We start from the raw sequence: 23615 nt of genomic DNA on the forward strand, positions 1-23615 counted from the left end.
TTTTCTTCATTGGCTCCACTAGCATTCTTTCTACAAAAACACTTCGCTGTAAAGCCTCTCCTCTCTCAATGCCTCCCCTTATACTTATGTGATCATACCGGTTAATATCAGTTTTATAAGTTGATACATTTTTAGAGTTATTTGATATGCGTATGATCTCAACCTATATTTGAAATAACTCAAAAGGGTCTGGGAAGACCCAAATTCCTGAACACGTCCTGCCTTATGCCAACCCATACCTAAAATTTTTCTGGTATTTGATTTACTCCCTTAATTGAAACCTTGTCCTCTGCTGGAAAAATTTATAAAATGTATGTAGTCCTAGGAGAGGTGGCTCATCAGTTGCTGCTTTAACAGTAAAGCATGCAACAGTTCATTTTTCTCCTATAGAAAAGATTGTGAAGATAGATTGTCTCTGTGCATCATGGAAACCCAGGGTCTGAAGCAAGGCAATTCTCAGAAGCTTTTGAAGGTTTGCTAGCCCAAGAGCGTGGGAGAAATCTTAAAGCTCTTGAGAATGCCGCAAGCACTATGAGTGGACTCAGTTCATCCGCTCTGACTTGGCCTTCTGCAGGCTGTCTGAGGAAGCACGCAGCTCACTGTCTTCCTTTCCCTTTCTGGCATAGCTTGGCTTGCTCTGTAGGCTGCATGCACAACACTACCATTGGGCTGCCAGTCACCGATCCCAGAACAGCAGCCAACACTCACTGAGTTGTCACTACAGACAATGCACCTTACAAGCATTAGAGTCCTACTGAAGCCTCTCCAGAACTCTCTGTGGTATCATAATCCCTGTTTTACAGAGAGGAAATGGAGACCCAAGGTCTCAGCATTTGTAAGACAGAGCTGGGATCTAGTCTCAGGTCTGAAAGGCTCCAGGCTCTTAGCCCATCCTCACCCTATCTCTCAGATGGTCTTAATTGATTCAAGTTTGCCTACTTAAGGCAACTCAGCATTTTATCATTTGTCTTCTTAATGAAACCAGAAATATTATGCACATTAAATGCTTTCCTGTGCTCTGATGCATTGATACTTTCATTGGTCCAAGTATTACCTGAGACTAATCAACAGTGAATTGAAGGTTTTTGTGCCTACTTCTCATTGTTCTGTTGTATACCACACTGCCATGAGTCACTTTACACTGACATCAGTTGCTACTTTACTTAATTGATACTGTAGAATTTTTTAAGACGTTGGAAGTCAAAGACTCATGCTCTTAAAATAGTGTGTAAATTGAAAGAAACACAATCACGTCCTCAGGCTTCACCATAAATAAAATATATATGAGATTTGGAGCATCCTTTGCAAGTCACAGTTGTTTTGGTTATTTTCAGTTTAGAATCACACACTGTCAAAATAAAAATTGCTTTTAAGATGTTAAGTGTTTATTTTCATACTGGCCATCCTAGCAGTTGTGAAGTTCTGTCTCATGGTGGTTTGATTTGCATCTCCCTAGTGACCACGAATGTTGAGCATCTTCTCGTGCACCTGATGGTCATTGTAGATCTTTTTTGGAGAAAGAGCAATTTAAGTCCTTTGCCCATTTTCCTTATCTGAACCACTAACTGAAGGGCCTCTCTGGGGACATTAGATGTTTAGCAAGTGTATACCGCAACTGGAGCATGAAGCATTTCTGGCCAAATAAGTCATCCTTAATCTTTTTCATTTAACTTCTGACAGGTCAGTTCATATACATTCTGGTCATGCAATTTTGTTTTGTTTTTTACCTGACTTAAGATTTTTATATTTATTTTTATTAAAACTTACGTTGTTATGCACGTATTTCCTATACCGAGAACTTTTTGTCTTCCAGTAGCTGGCTTTCCTAGATCCACATGATTGTATAATTGTTCTTTCTATGACTTCAGATAAACCATTGATAAAATAAAACTGCTGATCATGTCAAAGGCAGAGTCCTCAAATTTTCACCATCTTTGTATTGGTCCATTAACCTAATACCCTTGAGGTCAATTATTTGCTTAAATATATGTTCATCCAACTATACTATCATCCACATTGTCCCCCCCCAACTTGTTTCATGCACACCCACAAAATGGTGAGAATGTGAGAATTTTGTGAGAATTTCATCAATTTTCTTTTACTTTCTTCCATTTATTTAATTTTATTTTTATCTTTATTATCCCATTTAGTTAGTTAGTAGGGGCAGTAGAGTGGGAAGATAAAGTCAGCTCTGGAGTCGATGTGCCTCATTTGAATCCTGGCTCTCTCACTTACCGGCATGAGCAAATTAATGAATCCTTCTGAGTTCATCACAACTGTAAATTAGAGATAACAATAGGACATATCTCTTTAAAGCAATATTTAGAAAATTGAACTCATCTATGTAAAAAAAAAAAAACCAACTTAGTTCAGTGCCTGGTCCATTGTAGGCTTTCAAAAATTAGCAATAATGATGATTATGATGACATAAATAAATCACCTAGTGGCCAGCTCCTATTACTTTTGACATGAATCCTAGCAGAGGATTTAGGAAGTAGGATTTACTGAAGACCTACTATATGCCGGGAGTTTACTCTGTTACTTTTCACACATAAAAAGAAGTAGATATTCTATGCATAGAATTCATTTTATATATAGGAAAACTGAGGCTCATAGAGGTGAAATGAAATGGCAAAGCCCATATCGATTCAAGATAATGGACCAGGATCCTAAAGGAATTCTTCTGAGTCCAAAGCCCTACCCATCAACCTTTCTCCTTCCCCTTTCTCTGCATTGAGTATGTGGCTGGCATTAAGGCTGGGTGTTAATTTCTGAGTGAAAGGATATCAGATTGTTGCGCCACTTCTGCACTGTCTTGGGTATCAGACCAGATTCTTATCATGAAGTAGCAGGGGTTGGGTGGGCAGACATTCACTGTAAGACAATAGTGTGCTCAAAAGCCTTGAAAGCAGGGACTCAAACAAATATTTGTATACCAGTGTTCACAGTAACATTACTTACAATAGCCAAAAGGTGGAAGTGACCTACACATTTGTTGACAGACAAATGGATAAACAAAATGTGGTCTATACATACAATGGAATGTTACTCATCCTTAAAAAAGAACATGGACAAACCTGAGGACGTTATGCTTTGTGAACTAAGCCAGACCCAAAAGGACACATACTGATAACTCCACTTATTGTGAGTTTCTGAGAGCAGTCAGACTTAGAGAAACAGAAAGCAGAATTGTGGTCACCAGGGGTGAAGAGGAACAGGGAATAGGGATTGTTGTTTGTGGATACAGAGTTTCATTTGGGGTTCCTGGAAAAGTTCTGGAGAAGGACAGATGGTAACAACTGTGTATGCATACTTAATGCCACAGAACTGTACATTTTGTTAAATGGTTAAAATTCCATGTTATGTATATTTTACCACTATAAAAAATAGAATGCCAAGAAATAATGTATTGATACTTATTAGATGCTCAGTTCCATCTCATTTAATACTCACAATAATTTCAAGAAGTAGGTCTTACCTGTTGCTTTCAATTTTGAGATGAGGGACCTGAGGCAGAAGGAGGTCAAGAAACCTACCCCTGTTCACACAGCCAGTAAAGACCACCATCAGGATTTAAACCCAGTCTGGCTTCTGGGTTTATCTCTTACCCTCTATGTCAACATTGGCAAAACCAAGTAGCACCCCAGAGTCTAAGGAGAACCTTCAGATCTAGGCAGCGTAGGCACTCCCTGAGCCAGGGCTGCGGCCCTGGATGGGATCTGGTGCCCAAGTGGCGGGCACCTGAACCAGCAGAGGAGGGGCCATCACACTTCTCTGAGACATAGGGTTTAGAGTTTATCTCCAGTTCTGAACGCCTTCCCAGAACCTCATAAATATCCCAGACGTGGGAGGCCAAGCTGGGGTCCATCATCGAGAAGTCCGTGTGGGTGAAATGCCACTTCCTTGGCTTCTGCTGTTTTTTGGCACTGAAGAACTTGGGAGGTTTCCTGCTGGTGGCTGATCCTTGTTTTTTCTTTTCCTTTCATTATTCTGTTTGATGGGGTTTTAGGGGAGGAGAGAAAGACTATATATTATGATGGAAGGTTTTTTTTTTTTTTCCATTTGCATCTATTTTTTTTCTCCTTTTTTGGATTTTTCTTCTATTTGCTGCCACCTACACACTCCCAACCACACAGGAAGACAACTGGTGAGCTTACATTTAGAATTAAAAGGGGTCTGATGATGCTACTACTCCTGCAGAGGAATTTGCAAATGAGAACGGGTGGTAAGAGCCAAGTGACAAAGCTATCACATCGACACCCTCTTCATTCTTTGCTTCCTCCTTGTCCTCATCAGAGTTGACTGCAGCCCCAAAGGCCCTACAGACCTTGTCACCATTCATGGCCACATCACAGTCAATTGCAGTTTGTGCAGCAAGAAGCATGTCACTAGCAATAGTGGAAGTATGGAAGTTTAGGTTACGTTTTTTAATATACTATTATTTGAAATAAATTTATTTAAAAAGTTGCAAGAATAGTACAAGGACATTTTATAGACTGTTTATTTAGAGACCCCAGGAGCTACACCAAATGCTCCAATGATGTCCATTGTAACAAAATGTTGCTGGATTACACCCAGTTGTCACAACTCTCTACTTCTTCTCCATCTGGAACAGTCCTTCGATTTGTTCTTATGTCTCACACACTTTACCTCTTTGAAGATTACAAGGCAGTCTTTTTATGGAATGTTCCTTAACTAGGGTTGATCATGTCCTTCCTCATGATTAGACCCAGGTTGTGCATTTTGGGCAGGAAATCCCAGGATTAATGCTCTTCTGTATGTTGGCATCTCTCAGGTGGCACACAGTGTCAGTTTGTCCTATTCATGTTGATACTGTGATCCACTTAATTAAGAGGTTCTTCCAGATTTCCCCATGATAGAATTATTTTTCCCCTTTGTACATCATCGATAGTTTGTGTGTAGATATTCTGAGATAAGGTAAACATCTCTTTCGTGATCCTGTTTCATCCACTAGTTTTAGCCTCCACTGGTGTTTCTTTCTTCCCCAAGTTGTTAGTGTGATGATCAATGGTGACTTCCTAACTCCTTCCTTCCTTCTACATTTATTAGTTGGCTTTCTAGAACAATTTCTCCCCATGTTTTTATTCGTTTATTTATATCAACATAGACTCATGGGTTTCTAATTTATTCAGTGCGTCATAATTTATTCCTATCATGATTTATTTTGATGTTTAACTTTGACCTAGATTTGGCCAGCTGGTGGTCCTTCAAGCTGGCCCCTGTGTCCTTTTCATCTAGCTGTGTCATTCTTCAAACAGTTCATTGAATTATACTTTCCTTGTCCCCATCCCTGGAGTCAGCCATTCCTCCAAGGCTGCCTGGTTCTTTTTAGTGGGTGATGGCAGCTGGAAGCTAAGATCTGGGTGCTGGGTAAGCTTAACTTGCTAGGGTACTGCTACTTCTCAGTGACAGGGCTCACACCCGCCCCCTACAGGTCTTTACTCAAATTTCATCTTCATGGGCCTTCCCTTCTGCCCTGTTTAAAATGGCAGTCCCTGGGGCGCCTGGGTGGCTCAGTTGGTTGGACGACTGCCTTCGGCTCAGGTCATGATCCTGGAGTCCCGGGATCGAGTCCCACATCGGGCTCCCAGCTCCATGGGGAGTTTGCTTCTCCCTCAGACCTTCTCCCCTCTCATGTGCTCTCTCTCACTGTCTCTCTCTCAAATAAATAAATAAAATCTTAAAAATAAATAAATAAATAAATAAATAAATAAAATGGCAGTCCCTGACACCATCCCTAGCCACAACCTACCCATCTCCCTTACTTTTTCCCTATCACCTATTATTATTTAATACTACCAATATTTTTATGTATTACTTTATTATACCCCCTCCCAAATATTGGCTTAATGAGGGGAAGCGCTATGCTAGGTGACCAAAACTAGTGAAAATCCCTGTTCTCATTAATGAATGTGAACGATATATAGAATTACGTAGGAAAAGAAGTCAAGGCAAAGTACATATAATAGCCCTAAGCTTAGGAAGACCACAGCCACTTAGGAAATGGCAGGAGGCTGGCGGCTGAGGAGGGGAAGAGAAGTAAATGAGGGCATAGCTAGGTGAGCGTGTGCCAGGCTGACCTGTGTAGCTCAACAAAAGGGTTTGGTATATCTCCTTAAAAGTGCCACGGGAAGGCCCTGCAGAGTTTTGAGTAAAGGAGTGACCTAATCTACCTTATATTTTTCAAAGACCGTACTGGCTACTTAATGGAGAGATAAGTATATGGGGGCAAGACTTTTAGCCAAGATACTTATCTGGAGGTTTTTTCAGTGGCCATAGAGAGGTAGTGGCCTACGGTGGTGGAAGTATGCATAACGGTAGAATACTTAGCAGATATTTTGGAGACAGACTCCCTAAGACCACTGGTGATGGATTAGATGTGATGGGTGAGGAAGTAAGAAGTGTCAGTAATGATCCCTAAAGTATAGTTTCAAGAACAGGGAATTGAATCTGGACCTGTCTGGCTTCAAAGCCTGTCATCTTAACTGCCTTGACATCCTCGGACAGCTATAAGAGAATGAGTCTTTGCAGGTAAATATTTGGATCAAGAGTTTCTTTATAAAATCTGTCCACACATCCCTACCTACCAGGGAGCCAAATCCCCCTCTAGCCAAAGAAGTGATGATCTAGGCCCTCAACACCTGTGATAGGACCCTAGAGTCCCTTTGCAGGTCTTAGCAGAGACCCAGGAGCTGGCAAAGGAACCCCTGTGAAAACCCCAGAACGAGGAATCACATTCCAGCTTTCCTACCCAACACCCCTCCTCTCCTCCTCTCCTTTCCTCCCGCAAAAAAATGTTTCTCTTTGTAATTGTCTATAAAAGATTATTGTCTGCATTTTATTTAATTATTCTGTATGAAGTAATTATGAGAGAATAATCAGCCAGTTCGCCGATAATAGACATTTCATAAAAGAACACAAAAGACACTAATAAAGGCAGAGCCAGCCCTCATCGCTGTCATTATTAGTTTCTCTACATCTTTAATTTTCACACATTTTTATTGTTTGCCTGAAATTAATTGTCCATTTCTTTCCCCAATCAGGTTTATTGCAAGTGGGCCACTTCTAGATAGCTATACTGTCGGTGTGTTTCTCTGGCGAACATCCCAGGAGATCTTGTCAATATTGAAATATCTATCTGGGAGGCCAGAAGGAAAAGAATCATAAAATCATTGTGTCTCGGTAGTCTAAAGGATATCACAAGAATTCAGCCCCTCCCCACCACCCTGCTCAACATCCTCATTTTACAAACTGGGAACCTGATCCTTGAGAGGAGTTTACAGACTTGTTGGTGGCAATCTGGAGACCGAAACCCAGAGCTCTTACATAAATCAAGAACCGTGGAGCTATCATAGGACTTAACTAATCTGAAGTGGGATTTAGCTTCCTGTTGTAGGTGAACCATTCAGAGGATGGTGTCTGGGGCTTTACCTCTCCTGTGAACATTTGAAGGACAGATCTTCCTTCAGCCCCTAGCTCCTAAGAAAGTCTTGTCATGAATAGACACTTCAGTGGTCCCTAACAGTGTATTAACCTACTAGGGCTGCTGTAACAAAATACTATAGACTAAATAGCATTAACAACAGACATCTATTTTCGCATAGTTCTGGGAGCTGGAAGTCCAAGGTCAGGGCGCCAGCAGATTTGGTTTCTGGAAGACCTCTCTCTACAGCTTACAGAGAGCCACCTTCTTGCTGCCTCCTCACATGGCCTTTCTTCTATGTGTATGCAGAGAACAAGAGCTCTGGTATTTCTTCGTCTTCCTATCAGATTAGGTTCCCAGCCTTATGGCCTTATTTAACTTCCCTATCTCCACATATAGTCATTAGAGGTTAAAGCTTCAATGTATGAATGGGGGTGGGGAGGGTGACACAATTCAGTCTGTGACTGGATAATAATAATAAATTCTATCACAGAATTCTAAGAACAATAATGTCATTTTATTGAAGCATCTTTCTTTTATAACTTTTAAGCTAGTAATGGTAATAATTTCTTGGAAGCCACAATAGCACTCCCTAGCTTTGGGCCATGGACATAGCGGTGTCTCTCAGACTCCTGAGATGGGCTGTTCCTGAGCTCTCTGCATTCCTGCCCACTCATCTCAGGAGAGCTGGCTGGGGAGCCCGCGCCAGGGGAGCAGCCTCGGCACGGGGGCAGGCAGCAACTTAGGGGACACCACAGCCTCCTTCATGGCCTCGGCGTGATTCACCCTACGTGCTGGGTGGGGACCATGCTTATCTGTCCTCCTTTGTATCCCCAGTGTCAGAAAGTCAGAGATGAATGAATGAGTGAGTGGATGCTCTATATGAGCCCAATTCAGTCACCCAATCCCTCTGCTTAAAATGCTTCGATGGCTTCCCTGCATCCGGATGGTGGAAGCTAACAAGGACTTCCATGATCCGGCCATATCCACCCCTTCTAGGCTCAGCGCTTCTCACTTTGGCACTGGCCGCTTTTTCCCTCTGTCTCTGTCCATGCTAAGCTTCCTGCAGTTTTCAGAATACTTGACGCCCTCCCTTACATCTACGTCTTGGCTCATACTGTTCCTGCTGCCTGGAAGGACCCTTCCTTTATCTGGCTGGCTGAATTCAGGCATCAAGACTCCCCTCACCTCCTCCGAGTTTGGAAGGTTCTCCCATTTGGGGGTTCTTGTTGCTTTCTATCCAAATCCAGAGTTGTATGTGTACACTAACTTGTCTGTCTCCCTCCATTAAGTATGACACTTTTGTCTCTATAGTCTTACAATCTAACACAAGGCCTGGTACATGAAGGGTTAATTAGCCAAATGTATTACAATATTATTAGTTTTTGTATTGTATAATAATAAGGCCAGATTTCCAATCCATAAATCAGAAGCCAGTGCAGTACACACCTAGGTAGGAAAGTTTATGGTCTTGGGACCTGAGAGAATTTGGCCAACTCCTGAATTTCCTCCCTGTCTTCTTTCTTCCCATCAGTGGGAGGTGTCTCCCTTATGGTGCTTCATACTTGCTGGAATGGGAAGCTTGGTGGATGGTGGACACGATACAGTAATTTCCAAATCTGTCCAAATCTTTTGAGAAACTTGTGATTACATATTACCAGACTATACTCCCTATTACTAGTGGCTAAATCTCCCCAGGAGAGACCCCAGGTGTCTCTGTGATCAACCAGGTGGCAACCACTAGTATAGCAAACAGAAGAAGACTAAAACTAGAATTTCTCCCTTGTTTCTCCCTGGTCACTGATGACCTGAGTCCCTGTGGTAAGGTCACTCACCTCTTTAGATTTTTACTTTGGTTTCTGTGCATGTGAAGAAGGTGCAGCTGGATTTGTGTTGGTCAATCCTATTCTCACGGCAGTGCAGCAGAATTTTCACAGAAGCCCAATACATAAAACAGAAAAAAACAAACAGGATTGTAATGATTGAGGATTGAAAAGACTTCGCACTCAGCCTCTTTCTCATTCCACCAGCACTGTCCTGAGAAACCCTCAAGACACTTCCGTGTGGGACTTTCAGGGCTTTCTAGCATATAATTTTGAAAAACCGTAGTTAGACCAGAAAATCTAGGTCTCTACGAGTTGGCATTTTGTGACTCCACATTAATAATGTGCTTACTTGGAGATAAGCCCTCAGGTCACTTTAGAGAACAGTCTAGAACGTTGCAGAACATCCTCCAGGGCAGGAGAGTGGTCTTGAAAATGTTCAGGAACAGCTCCAAGAAAAAAAGGCAGAAAAGCTGTTGAAAGAAGTCTGGAGCTCGGAGATGCAAAAGGTGTAGGGAGAAGGACATCAGTGAACAGAACACATCAGCATGCTAAGACCAGGAGAGATAACACACAGCAAAGGGTTGAAGTGGAAGAATTTAGATGAGTCCAGGGCATCCAAGAAGAATTCTATATGTCTCAATAAGAAATCAGTGAGTGCTTATTGTCAAACAGAGATCAATCAGGATTTGTCCCATCTAATTCTTCTCCATGGAGGAAAGTATAACCTTAATAAATCCTTAGGACTCATATGGTTCTGTTTCAAGATAGTGTCATATTCAAAGAAATAAAATTTAGTGACCGAAGGCAACTAAAAATATCTAATCTAGTTTGGTACCTTTGAGGTTCAAATCATAACACATAGCAATGCTTCTCTAAATACTCCTTTTCTTGCCTCTTCATTTCTTTTCCATCCTCTCTATTAGGATTTTTTCATTCCAGAAATTCTTCATTTCCCCCTGTATTCATCTGACCCCACCCAACACCCAGATGAAAACCCTTGTCTGGCAAAGATTCTGACCAAGTTTTACCATGTATGTGTCCATGTACGTGTCCACTCCACATTCATGCCTAACTCAAGTTCATTCCTGAATGTTTCTCCTTTCACTTGAATCCCCCTCATAATTTTAACCCACCGGCTCACTTAGAAGAGGTGCTTTGAATGCTGTCCCTAGCACAGCATTTTTTTCTTGAGCCTTGCTGTTGTACTCTGCCTGGTTTGGACCTGCCCCTTCCTCACTCCACACCCCCCAACCCACTCAGTCTCCTCCTATCCTGACACTGAGCAGACCCTGAGAAGAAGACTCCCAGTAGATGAGACTTCACAGGGGCAGACTCCAAGGAGCCAGGTACAAGATATTCTCACCTTTCGCTCCAAAGACTCTTCACATAAAGGCTGAATCTCCTCCATGCCTAGTCACACACAACAAAATGTTTGCACTCACTTGGGGCACCAAGAGTAGTTAATTGCTTGAACTCAACTTTTAAAATCCTGTGTCCTTTTAGCTAGTAGGAGACAGAGACTTGGCCCTAGAGTATCCGTTCAGACAGCACATGATATCCATCTGTTGGCATTGCAAAGGGACCACTGCAAGCTCTAATCTGTGGGCCTATGTAGAGGAACTCTGCCACAGAAACAAATCTTATCATTTTCGCTCACATAATAAGCAATTGCAATTATGAATCTCCCCACGTTACTTGCTTAATTATTACCTAGGTCAGGCTGAAATACATTTGGTGGAAATCGAGCTGCCTTTCTTTGAACTGAGGCACAAATGCTTTACTCTTCACTGTTAATATCATTGCTGGGGAAATCAAGCTGGCATATGTTTTCAGTAACCACCACTGAGATCATTTTTCTCTCTCTCTCTGGGGTAATTCAGGGAAAGGAAAGCATTCAAAATATTATATTTGCCATCCCCTAGCACATTCATGTCATGTAGCACCTACAATTAATGAGTGGTACTTGTGTGAGGATGTGAGTCATTACAGCAAAGCATTTAATTCCATTCTTCTCTGACGCACTGATTTAATCCACCCTGAGTTAAACCAGAGCGGTAACGCACCTTCCCTCAATAGAGCTCTATGAGATAACATGGTGTGTCCGAATGACAGTAATTTTGCACATGTACATAGCAGCTTCCAGGCTAGGATCTCCAAGAGTTGCTTCACACATGGTAATTGATGGCACCTCTAAGCGTTACATTAAACATTTAATTGAACAGTTAAATGTGGATTAATGAGGCCATTAATTAATACAGTGGGGAAGTCTACAATTCTTATCTGTGAACCACAGAAAGGATTTCCCCACACCATGTATTTGAAACTCCATCAGGAAAATTCAGAATTGTGAAGCTGTTGGCAGTGGGAAAGAAGGAGTTCAGTGACAGTAGAAATAGCATAAGGCTGGCAGGAAGAAGACCCGAGAATTTGGAGGCATGAGTTCAAGACCATATTTTACTACTAACTAACTCTGTTACTATGTAATTCACTTTACCCTCTAGGACTGGTTTCCTAATCTGAAAAATACAGATCTACATACAATGTTATCCCTCAGATTTATTTTATTTAACTGATGCTCTGAGTCTATGAATTTAACCAAATGGATTCTGGGAATGGCTCAATTGCTCAGCTAGTCAAGTATTTGTTGACTCCTCCTTACCAAACATTTGGCTCAGAGCTCCAGTCCCTCCAGCTACCGTTCTCCAAGGGCAGGTGAAGAACACTGACTTAGATTCAAAAGTCCCACTCCCACTCTGCCACTGGGGAGGTGAGATTCCAGACATGAACAAATGCATCTGGTCTCTGCTCATCATTCTTCTCATGATCAAATGCAAGAAATTGTTGTAAGGATTAAATGAGTTCCTTTAAATGAGAACTAAAGAGTGTAATATATATGTGAGCTACTGTTTTTGTTTTTGTTTTTATTATCATCACCACAGCCAGTGACAGCTGGTTGTAGAAATCACATCAGGGCCTGTGGCTACTCCCTCATCTTTCTATTTTCCTTCCCTTCTTCTCCTCCTACCTTAATGTTCATTCTTGAGTTTCCTTTTGTAAATATAGAAAAGACTATTTCTTATCAAGCCTTTTGGTGCCTATGATTCTTCACTCAATAAAATATAATTAAACCCTTTTATAGCTAAATAATGAAAGTGAACCAGAAAGAAAATTCTGGAGTTCTATATGGTGGCATTGCCTCTTTCAAAGTAAACCCTGTCCATTGACCTTCAAGGCAGAGTTTCCTTCTAATCACCCCTTTTCCAAAAGACCATTTTCAGAACTTTTCTTAAATGAAAATGAAGAAGCAAAAGATTGAGTAAATAATTGTTTGTGCTTCCCTACCACCACCGCCCCCAAATCCACATGGGCAATATATTCTAAAGGAGTTATTTAACTTTAAGTGAACTTTACAGACTTTCATGGTGAAGTCATTTGGGATGCTCTTTATAAGAATCTTTAAGGCAGAATTATCAAAAGATTAAATTATGTTCGGTAGCATTTTATTACTAAATATGCTTTCATATTTCACATGAAATAAATGAATTCTTTCTTAGCCAAAGTGTTTTATTTTTTACTATGTTTAATAGCAAATCTTAATATTTATTTAAAACACATTTATTGGACACTTACTGTATGGCAGATAATGTGCTGAAGAATATACTTATAAATATATACAGTCATTTGGGTTTTTTGTTTTTTAAATTTTCAGTACTTTTTAATGCCGCTATAGACAATTGAAACATCTTAACTTTTTCCCTTGAGTAATAGACATCATGTGGCTGGAAACTTCTTTGAGGGGACAGTTGTTCTTCATATATATGTCTTAGTATGTGTGTGTGTGTTTTAATTATGTTATGTTAGTCACCATACAGTACATCATTAGTTTTTGATGTAGTGTTCCATGGTTCATTGTTTGCATTATACAGACATTTGATCCCTATTTGCAGATTTCATATTGAAAATTCACTGACATACTAAAATTTATTCGTAACCCCAAAATCAATACTCACAGTGTTTCTCACAATACTCATAGTGTCATTCAAGGACATGTGGAGAATGATGAAAAAATTGAGTTGCCTGACTCACACATTCCCAGCTAAGTCAAATAAGAAGACACTCTGCCTTCTTGTTTCAACTGTCATATGGTAAACAAGTGTCTTTTTGTGGTTTATGTAGTGCCACATTTTTTTGTACTTTTGTGCTTTTTGTGATTTTCCTGTTTAAAATGGACTCCAGCCCAGTGCTGAGGTCCTATCTAATGTTCCTAAAGTTCAAGAAGGCTGCAGTGTACCTTGCAGAGAAAATATTTGTGTTAGATAAGCTTCATTCGGGCATGAATTAAATATGATGTATTATCATGAGAGATATCATGCTGCTGGCCATGACTTCAACATTAATGAATTAATGATATATGTTATATAAGGTACCTTTAAACAGAGACACACATAAAACAAGATTATGTATTGACCAGTTGGCAAAATTGTGACCAGACGCTCTCAAGAACCTAATCCTGTATTTCCCGTAGGAACAACTGCTCAGTATTCACTAATTCAGTGTTAGAAGCAACTTTCTAGAATGTAACTCCCTCAAATAATGAGAATTGACTACACACACACACACACACACACACACACGCATACATGTGTAATAGAGTTAAGTACTAGACACCAACTATAGAGGAGTATAATTAAGCAAACTTATGCAGTACTTTTCTATTTAACCTGTTAATCTCATCAGAAGTTGCTAATTTAAATGAATATTTCTGCCTTTATTAGGATAAATGAAAACCAGTCAGCTGAGTCTTAGGAAACAAAATCATGAGCCTTTAAAACCAAGCTTCACCGTGTTAAGAGCCCTGATCCACCCAAAGATGGTTTATCTTTGTATAAGCCAAGTTTGAATCTCCCCATAACACAGACTCAATTTCCCACACTCACAATGCAAAACATGTCATCTCTGTTCTCTCTCAGAGATCACCTGTCCACTCCGCAGCATGCATTCACCCAAGGTGGACTAGGTCCTGAGTAGCAGAGATGACAGGTCCTCACCTTACACTTTCTACAAGGTCATGGCTTGATAGGGAGATGTGGGATGACTACAGAGGGGAACTCATCCTAGGACAGAGGATGAACGTCAGTCAAAGCTGCCCTAAGGATTAGATACTTGAACTGGGAGATAAGGAGCAGTGAGCATGGTGATCTGGGTGGAACCCCTGTTGCAAGGGTCCCCAGCACTTGTTCTGTGTGAGGCTCCAGAACAGACACCATGGACTGTACCCTCAAAGGCCAGTTTCTCAAGAAAGCTTTCCCTGGACACACTCTCCCCTCCCTGCACACATACATTCCCAGCCATGGCTAGATCTTGATCCGCCCAGAGGACTCCTTTCTTTTTCATCCTGGTACTTACTTGACTAGCATCTGTCTCCCCAATAGGTGGTGTGCCCCCCAAAGCAGGGGCCTGGTATTTCTGTTGTGGTTGCTCCCCGTCACAGCTCCCATTGCCTTACATGCTGCCTGGCACAAAGTGCCAAACTACTGAATGGAGATTGCAGAGTAAGGCCAAGGTCTTATCCCTAGGGCGATAGCTTGCTTGCGGTTTTGCAAATCAAAATATGAGTGGGATTTTTTTCTCATATGGAACAACGTTTCGTCCTGGGAAATGAATGTGCATCCCATAGGCATGTTTATCATCATGTTCTAAGCGTTTTGTGGCCTCTTTGACCTGATAATGGGTAAATTAGCAGTAACTAGAACTGAAAAGAGAGACAACAGAAGGGTTTCAGGCCCTTTAAGTTATAGTTTTCAATGCAACCTTTGGTCCCAGCAGCTTGGCCTGTGTTCTCAGCTCAGAGTGGAGACTATCATCCACATGGACATGGGGGTTCATATACCTGCTTTTATAATCACTTGATTCAATATAATCACCAGATTTGAGTTTGAGGATCAGCCCAGAATCCCATCCCCAGAGAATTATTTGCTTATCCTTAGTCCCCTTAAATTTCTTTACCATGGAGACCCCAAATCTCTGGGTGTGCGAAGTAAGATAAAGTGCATCCAAGTGGGACAAACATCATAAGATGCATCATCATAGGTGCTGATCAAGATCAAGATAACCCAAATGGTTAATCCTGAGATGGTAGAAGAATACTATGAAGCATCTGAACCAGGAGGCCTTGCCCTCCTCCTGTTTCTCACTTCTTTGTTGTAGGGTTCTTAAACTCAACTATTCGTGTGACTGGCCCCATAATGTAAATAGGTAGAGTGTCCAGGGAGAGCCATGGCAAGCCCCATCCTGAGGGGGCAGCTGCTACTCAACTCCGTGCAAGAATCTGGGACCAGTGTTGTGTTGCCAAATTTTGATTTTTTTTGAGACAAAGCGGAAGTCTGGCATTCTATCTCTTTAGCTTGTCAGTTTGTTGCTGTTACTGTTTTTCTGAAGTGCTTTTTGTCGACCATTAGGGAGAAGATAAAGATAAATAGAACCATGTGCCCATCTAAAGGAGCTTAAGGTCCAGGGGGTAGAGCTAAAGCTCAGGCTTACAAAGATCATCATGCACAGTAGCTGGTGTTCGCTAATGTTATCTACAGAGAAAGAGCATTGGAAAGTTTCACTAGGCATTTTTGATGAGGAGACTTTCTTCTCTTTAGTAACAAGAAACTTCCCCAATTCTGCCCCCAGAAAAGGAAGCTATCTCCGTCAATAGGGCCTCTTTGCTGAGCTTGTAGAGTTGTAGAATTGCTTGGAGAATTGTGTTGCAGTGTGGTAAGAAGGCTACCAAAGCTGGTTGCATCAAAGACATGCCCGAGTTAAAGTATGTTCAAACAACTGTGCTGTGCTAGCCTTCTTCAGCTGCCTTTCTTTTCTCTCTTTCCTCATCTGGACTCAGATCCAGGTCCACAACTTCCAATAAGGCATTCTTTCCTGTCCTCACTTAAGAAGAAGGAACAATCAAAACTTTAAGGTAGTGGTAACATTTAAGATTCAGAATTCCAATGCCTTTATAAAATATGGTTGCTTTTTCTCCCAACTGTATCTTCAGCAAAGTGATCAGACTTTCCCTGTTTCTGCCAATGCTGAGCCTTAGTGGTGAATATGAAGGGTTTGGGGGCAACCGTTACCGATCCCAGTCTCATTCCTTCTCACACTAGGAATGTGACTGTGGCCGAGGTGCTTAACCTGGTTTATAAGCCATCATTTTCTCATGTCTGTATAAGGTGATAATAGTACCTATTTCTGGGTTATTTTGTGAAGCTCAAATGAGATCATACGTGTAATTTTTACATAAGTGAAAAACCTTACTGTTATCCCCAGAGAATTTGATAAGGGAGAAGATCATGTGTAGATCTATATGTGAAGCACAAAGATCTGTACCTGGCACTAAAAAAAAAAAAAAAAATGCTCCATTAAAGAGGGTCCATATCATTATTATCGAACAGGAGCATAAATACTTCCTTGCTGTGGAGTATTGTGAAAATAAGGGTACATCTGCAGAATTTCTAATTTACTGCCAATGGAGCAAGTCAGCCTAGGCAAAGCCATAGTTAGTGTCATACAGGTGTTGGCTGAGCTCTGACCTGGCCAATGGAGACGCGTGCTCGTCTGGGCCCAGCATGAGGCATGCGGTATTGCAAGCCTGAGTTACGGTGCAGTACATATAGTCCACCCCTATTTCCCGCCTGTTGTAAAGTGGCCCTAGTTAAATAATAAACAATGGCACACTCAGAATTTTCCAGGATTTTTGGAATCCTGGAATAATGATGTGAACAGAATAATCTTCTGAGAGAACCCGACAATTTAAGAAGGAAATTCCCTCTCTCTCTCTCTCTCATCAATCTTTTCTCTCTTCCTTCCAGTCCATCCATGGATACAATGAGAAGTGCATTGAAACATTTGGACACTTATTCACTTATCCAGAGGAAAGTTTGTCCTCTGCAGACTTACAGAATTACATCAGTTCCTCAGAGATGCAGTGGGCCTTTCTGTGTGTCAGGCACTGGGCCGGGTGTTGAAGATACAATCACTAGAAAATGCACTCCCTATCCTCAAGGGTCTCACGGTCTTGGAGACAGGGTTATCTTTGCAGAGCCCCAGCCACCCCTTTTCTCCTTCTAGAGCTCTTCCCATCCTGAGTACCCGGTGTGTTCTCAGCAGTCTGACCAATGTCTTTGTACCAGCGTCTGCATGGCTACATTGCGTTCAAATCTGCATGCGTGTTTAACCTCTTCAGATCACAAGGGTGTCTGCTTTTTAAAGGAGAGGATACATGTTAAACCAAAACAATTATCTCAAATGACAAATTTTGAGGCATTGTTAAAAAGATAAGGGGAGCAAATTTTGAGAAACTGGGTATGCACTTGCCAACTACGTAAGTCGGCTACCAAATACTTCTTGGTCAGGATCCTCCTTGACCTACTGAATAGCTTTACAAGTCCGGTATCCGGTAGGTATCCTTTATCAAAGAGTAACGGAAAGACTTAAGCTTTCGCCGAGCGTCAAAACCCAGGGGCAGTGGGTGGGTTTCTGTTGTCTTTCTCTCTAATTTTCTACAATGGAGCACTTCCGGTGCTGCCCAAGCCAACGTATGGTTTGTCATACTCCTCGGAACACCACAACATGTGTGTAAACACGAAGACTTGATCATGTACTGAGTGTGCCCATCAGAGCTCTCGGAGGGAGCCATCTCCACTGTGGGATGGCGGAAGTCAAATATTAGTCTTAATTTGAACTAGACCATTAACATGCTAGCATTCCCTGTCATTCTAGATAACTTCAGAGCCAATGGCTCTCCTGTTCCCAAGTGTTAAAGAATTGCCACTTCAAAGGGTTTCACTCTTTCTCGATTTTTATTAAGAAAACTGATAATGGTTGAAATAAGCCACAGGGGGTCAAAGAGCCAGGTGGCCGTAGAGCTTATACCCGAGATGAGAAACCCTTGCTACCTGCTGGTTTAATAGGCTACCCTTATTTCTAATGGGGCTTGAGTGGAGCTGAAATCGAGGCCGAGAGATCGTATCAGAGCGATCTTAACATCGAACCACCTGACATTGGGTCTGTGGGGGATATTTCATCATTGTCTGCTTGACCTTTGGCCTCTTAGACTTACAGCCCATCATTTATGGGAAGCCGCGACTAAAAAAGCCATTTGTTCCCCGTTGAAGGTACCTGTCCTGACGCACTGTCAACAGCTGTTTGCATTGCTAACTGTGCCAAGGGAAAACAATTGATGCGGGCAAACTTGAATTTCTAACCATCTCTTTTATTTTTGTCACTCCTGGTGCTAATGATGACCTATATTCTCTACCATAATGATTATCTTAAAAGTCTTTTTGGCTTTGAAGAGAGCATTTGAGTCCTAAGTGCCCGTATTGTGAAAGAATATAATATAGAGAGGTCTATTATCTTAGAATTCATTTGCCCATTTTTTTTCTTTTTTTTTGAGGCAGCACTGTAAATTAAACCGCTTGAGTTGGCTTTGTAGGTTTCTTTCTTTCTTTCCTTATTTTTTTTTTTTTTTTTTTTTTGCATACACAGCAAGGATAACTACACCTCAGATTTATGAGCATTGTGAACAGGTTGCCATGGCAACCACTCTGGCTGCTCTACACCAAATAACCTTGTCATGTGAGCATTTATCACAGGAACATCAAGGACTGGATTGCACTGTACGCTCTTTGGCTAAACAGCAGGATTTTTCTGAATAATAATTGGTCGTGGCCTTTTATTCCACCAGTCAGAGTTAATCATCCTCGGAATCTGAAATTAACCATAATGCATTCAAGACGCAGAGTGCAGCCATTCAAAAATTCCTCTTTGGAGGAAGAAAACTTTCGAATGATCTTTGCTCTTTGTTGTATATGACCATTGTTGTTATTGTTATTGTCATTATTATTACTGGGAAGGCTTCAGGAGAGAAGAATGAGGATTTGGGAATGGCACATTAGAACTCATTACCATGATCTAAGTAAAATGGGCATTTTAACCAGCCTATTATTTATGAGAAGTAAAAGGTATTTTAAACTGCCATCAAAACCAGTTTTTTTTTTTCCTCTCAAATTACCTTTACAGGACATTTGATCATTTGAATGGATTTTACTAGGCTAATTTATTTTCCATAGATTCATGTTTTACTACACACCCAGAAATTTCAGTGTGCTCCTTATGTAGCATATTAGGAGGGAAAATGAATGGGGTGTAAAGGATTAGCGAGCTGTCTCCGTGCCTACACAGCATGCGCGTGTGCGCGTGCGTACACACACACACACACACACACACACACACACGGGCGCTTATGTGCATGTATGTGAACCCACAGGATGGACCCCAGAAAGAAAATAATTACATCACAGGCATACAGCTGGCTCTCTGTCACAGGCAATTATGTTAGAGCAGGGGGGTGGGTGGGTTAAAAAAAGTGTCAGGACTGTTGTTATTCATCAGCAGAGAGATTTTCTGATCCATGAAGGGTTGCCACATAAAATTCTACTAGAGATGAGAACAAACTTCAGCAAATTCACCAAACTTCTTTTCTTGGCTACTTTAACACTGACTGTTCTTCAGAGATCCTCTCTCCGCCCCCTGCTTCTTGTACTTCCCTAGTCCCAGAGTCTTACTTCTTATAGGCCATCCATCATGGTTATTGTTGATAATAATCTCTTCACCTTAAGTGTGGCTTCTCCCAGGGATAGTTACCTAAAAAAACCAAACATTGAATCCCAAATGGAAGAACTTGAAAAATAAGTGAAGAATAGTTTTGGTTTTATTTTTAAGAAGGGATCGAAGGATGAAAGGACATTTTGAATTTTTTATTTTTTAAAAAGATTGGTTTATTTATTTGAGAGAGAGAGAGAACAGGGGGAGGGGCAGAGAGAAAGAGAGAATCCTGAAGCAGACTCCCTGCTGAGCTGGGAACCCAATGCAGGGCTTTTTCCCAGGACCCTGAGATCATGACCTGAGCCAAAATCTAGAGTGGTTGCTGAACTTGAGGCACCCCAAGAACATTTTTTAAATTTCCACTCATTTTTACCTTCAGGGTAGCCATGTGCTTTACCACCTTTTAAGACCTGCAGTCAGTCCAGTCAAATAACTGATTGGATTTGGAGATAAAAAATAGCTAAATGGGCACCTTTTGAATAAAGTTATTCAGGAAAATGGCACTGCCCATCCCATGTTAGATCCCTGCTCTTGTCTTTTTGCGGTTCTCCCCTGGAAATAAATGTAGACATGGGGCAGGCAGTAAGCTGAGTTGGAGAAACAAGATACAGAGCAGTAGTGGGAACACAGTATTTCACTCATTCATCAACTATATATTAAGGTCTTTGTAAATGCCGAGAATACTGTTAGGTGCTCTGGGGGAAATGGCAAGGAATGAGATCTGATCCCCAACCTCTAGGCACTTACCAGCTCACAGGGAGATAAAATATATACAGAACATGGGAAGCAGCTACACTGTTGAATGAAAAAAATAATTTCTTGTAAGTAAATGGCATAAAAGTCTAGAAATGGCAATAGTCACTGGCATTGTTGTGGGGACCCAACAATGGCTTTAGACCCAAGCGTGCTTTACTATAGTTGTGACATTGAAACTGCTGGACTCTAATGATCTATGGATGGCTGGTGATTGGAAAGAGAACATTTTAGTAAGAAAGGAGGACAGAAGTGAAAGCAAGAGACCCAGAGTGTTTGGTGTATTCTGAGGATGGTCAGCATTTGCTGGGACTCCAAGTTCATGTACATGAGTTGTGGGTAGACATAAGACTGGAAGTACCCTCAGGCTATATTTGAAGTGTCATTATCAAGTCCACATAAATTTCTTGCTAAGATGCTGGGACATCTGTTTGGGTGTCATCAGAGAGTCATTTCATGTTCTTAAGCAGAATATCGATCTCATCAAATCTGTAGGAAAATTTAAATGAAATGGGTGAGAAGAAGGAACACATTTCAGAAGTTGTTTGATCACTTGGAAAGATAGATTTACGCCAAGTCCCTGATCAACTAGCTTTCCTTCTCATTTTGTTTCTGGCGAATATGGGAGAGCCATTCCCCTTTTGATAATGGCTTTGAGGTGCTTTGTTTAATGTGGGCAGAGGTTCTCTCCTGGTGCAAACCTCAGACCCATGCTTAGCAATTAGGTAGGAGACTAGTTAGGAAAATGCAACTGGTCATACAGAGTTGGGTTTAGCAGGCTGAAGCACCAGACTCGTCATTTAATTTCTCAAGTTTTAGCAAGACTTTTACGAGAAGAAAAAAAGTGATCAGTATTGATTGGCACTCAGTAAGCTATGACCAATCTGCCAGTGAGCATTGTTGTTCTTAGACCCAAGCGTGCTTTACTTAGCAATATGTTCACACTGTGTGGTGGAGAATCTTCATAGAATTGTGTCTGGAACCCAGGGTTCATGAAGCCCACCCTGACATGGATGATCCCCAGGACTCCTTATCACTCCCTCTGACTATGTTAGGGAGGTATGACATGTGTAGGTGAGCTTTAAAATGTGACTAGAAGGGTAAACAATTCTCTCTCTGATGCCCATTCACTCTGCCTTGCTGGTGACCATCAAACTACTGAGCAAATTTGTTTTGCATTGCTGTTCTGTCCCAGAAGCTGTTGAAAATGAAGTTCTTCTTCTTTTTTCTTTTTCATTTTATAAGGCCCATGAGGACAAAAAGCAATTTTTTCCTTCATACTCTCAGTAGAGTAGGCCTTCTTTTTGTTAGTTCTCAACTCGGTTCTTCCTGGTTAGAAATAGCAGCACTGTTGGGAAGATTGTGTGTTATCTGTAGTTGTGTAACAAATCTCTCCAAAACAGGATGGCTTAGAGCAAGAATAATAATAATAAAATATCTCTCACTTTCTGAGGATCATAAATTCAAGAATGGTTTGGCTAGGCAGTGCTGGCTAGGGGCCTTTCGTGAGGCTTTAGTCAAATGTCAGGGAGGGCTCCTGTCTTCTGAAGATTTGGCTAGGACTAGAAAATATACTTCTGAGGAGGCTCACTCACAAGCTGGCAAGTTGGTATTAGCTGTTGTCAAGGGTCCTCATGTCTTCACCACAAGCATCTTTCCACGAGGCTGCTTGAGTGTCCTCACAACATGGTGGTTGGCTTCCCCCAAGGTGAGTAAGTAATATAAGATACCAAGCTCAAAGCCCTTATGGCCCAGTCTTAGAAATCACACACTATCACTTATGATTTATTCTGTTGGTAATATGATATATTGTGTTTATTCTATTGTGATATATTCTCTTGTCACACAATCAGGACAGCCTGATTGGATAGGATAGGGAATTACACAAGGTGTGAACCCCAGGAGGTATAGAATTCTGGGAGATTTTTTAGAGGCTGACTATCTCAGAAGTGCTGTATCTCTGCACCTCACAAGTGGATGTGTGAGCTTCTGGAATTAAGAAGAAAAACTACCCTGTTTCTGCCCAAAAACTCTAGGAAAGTTTTTCCTAATATCCTAATTTTTCCTAGGAAAAATATCCTAGAAGTATATTTTCTCCTAGAGCAGTGCTCATTGGAGATTTGCTTTAATCTGAAATAATGGTCAATAGTGGGTCAAAGTATTTTAAACATACATTAAAACAGTAAACCTTTTATTTTAGCTTAAAGTTATAAATGTGTATTCATTTACCAATATTTTCATTTTTTCTTTTTTTGAGAAAACAGTAATTTTCCTTTGAGTAAGGGCCTTCTAATTAAAGTTCTGCATCATCTTTTCCCCCAAACCATTCCCAGAATACATAATTTACATAATCTAGTTTTGGTTTCCTTAAAGTAAAGCAAGACCCTAAAATGTGTTTTCCAAGCAATGCAAAAATAGAATTTGTCAAGACCTTTATAATTTTTGTCTAATTTCTTAAAGCTACTTCCCCCATCCTCAATTCAACATCCATTTTTTAAAAATCAACTTCCTACTTATTGACTTCCTCCAAAGCAATCAACTTGAACTTGGTTTTTATCAATGAAACAACTCTCTTTGCATTTGTATTTCACATTTTTGGATAATTTTTAAATAAATTACATACTTACAACTACAACCAGCATAAAAAGGCTTGAGAACAAACATAAGTGATTCTTGCAAAGCATATGGAATAACAGGTAGGACTAGAATGCACTGGCCTCCTAGTGAGGGTTGTGCTAGCCTCAGAGTTCATCAGGATGTCTTGAAGACAGAATGGACAGGATCAGATAATTGGTCGAGTATTAAGCCAATGCTTATGATCAGTATTTTTATTTGTTTCAATTTTTAAAAAATATGCATTGAAATGACTGTTTCATTTCAATGACTTCGTGCTCCTTCCTCCAAAGTCAAGTCTGTGAGTCAACTATACTGCAACTGATCAG

The 23615-nt window shown here is 40.9% G+C and overlaps 2 long non-coding RNA genes across 2 annotated transcripts in view; one reads left to right on the top strand and one right to left on the bottom strand.

Moving 5' to 3' along the window:
• Nucleotides 1-23615, top strand: part of LOC106005747 — a 247672-nt gene that overhangs the window by 171760 nt on the left and 52297 nt on the right. The gene's annotated exons all lie outside the window — the stretch shown is intronic.
• LOC106005746 overlaps nucleotides 3083-23615 on the bottom strand; it is a 55722-nt gene continuing 35189 nt past the window's right edge. Inside the window, exons 2-3 of the long non-coding RNA XR_001179338.2 lie at nucleotides 9280-9347; nucleotides 3083-3990 (exon numbers count right to left, since the gene is read on the bottom strand). This is a non-coding gene — a long non-coding RNA (uncharacterized LOC106005746). The remainder of the gene's footprint in view (nucleotides 3991-9279; nucleotides 9348-23615) is intronic.

Source organism: Mustela putorius, unplaced genomic scaffold (assembly GCF_011764305.1).
Source record: "Mustela putorius furo isolate JIRA1106 unplaced genomic scaffold, ASM1176430v1.1 tig00003858_pilon_pilon_pilon, whole genome shotgun sequence".
Lineage (NCBI taxonomy): Eukaryota > Metazoa > Chordata > Mammalia > Carnivora > Mustelidae > Mustela > Mustela putorius.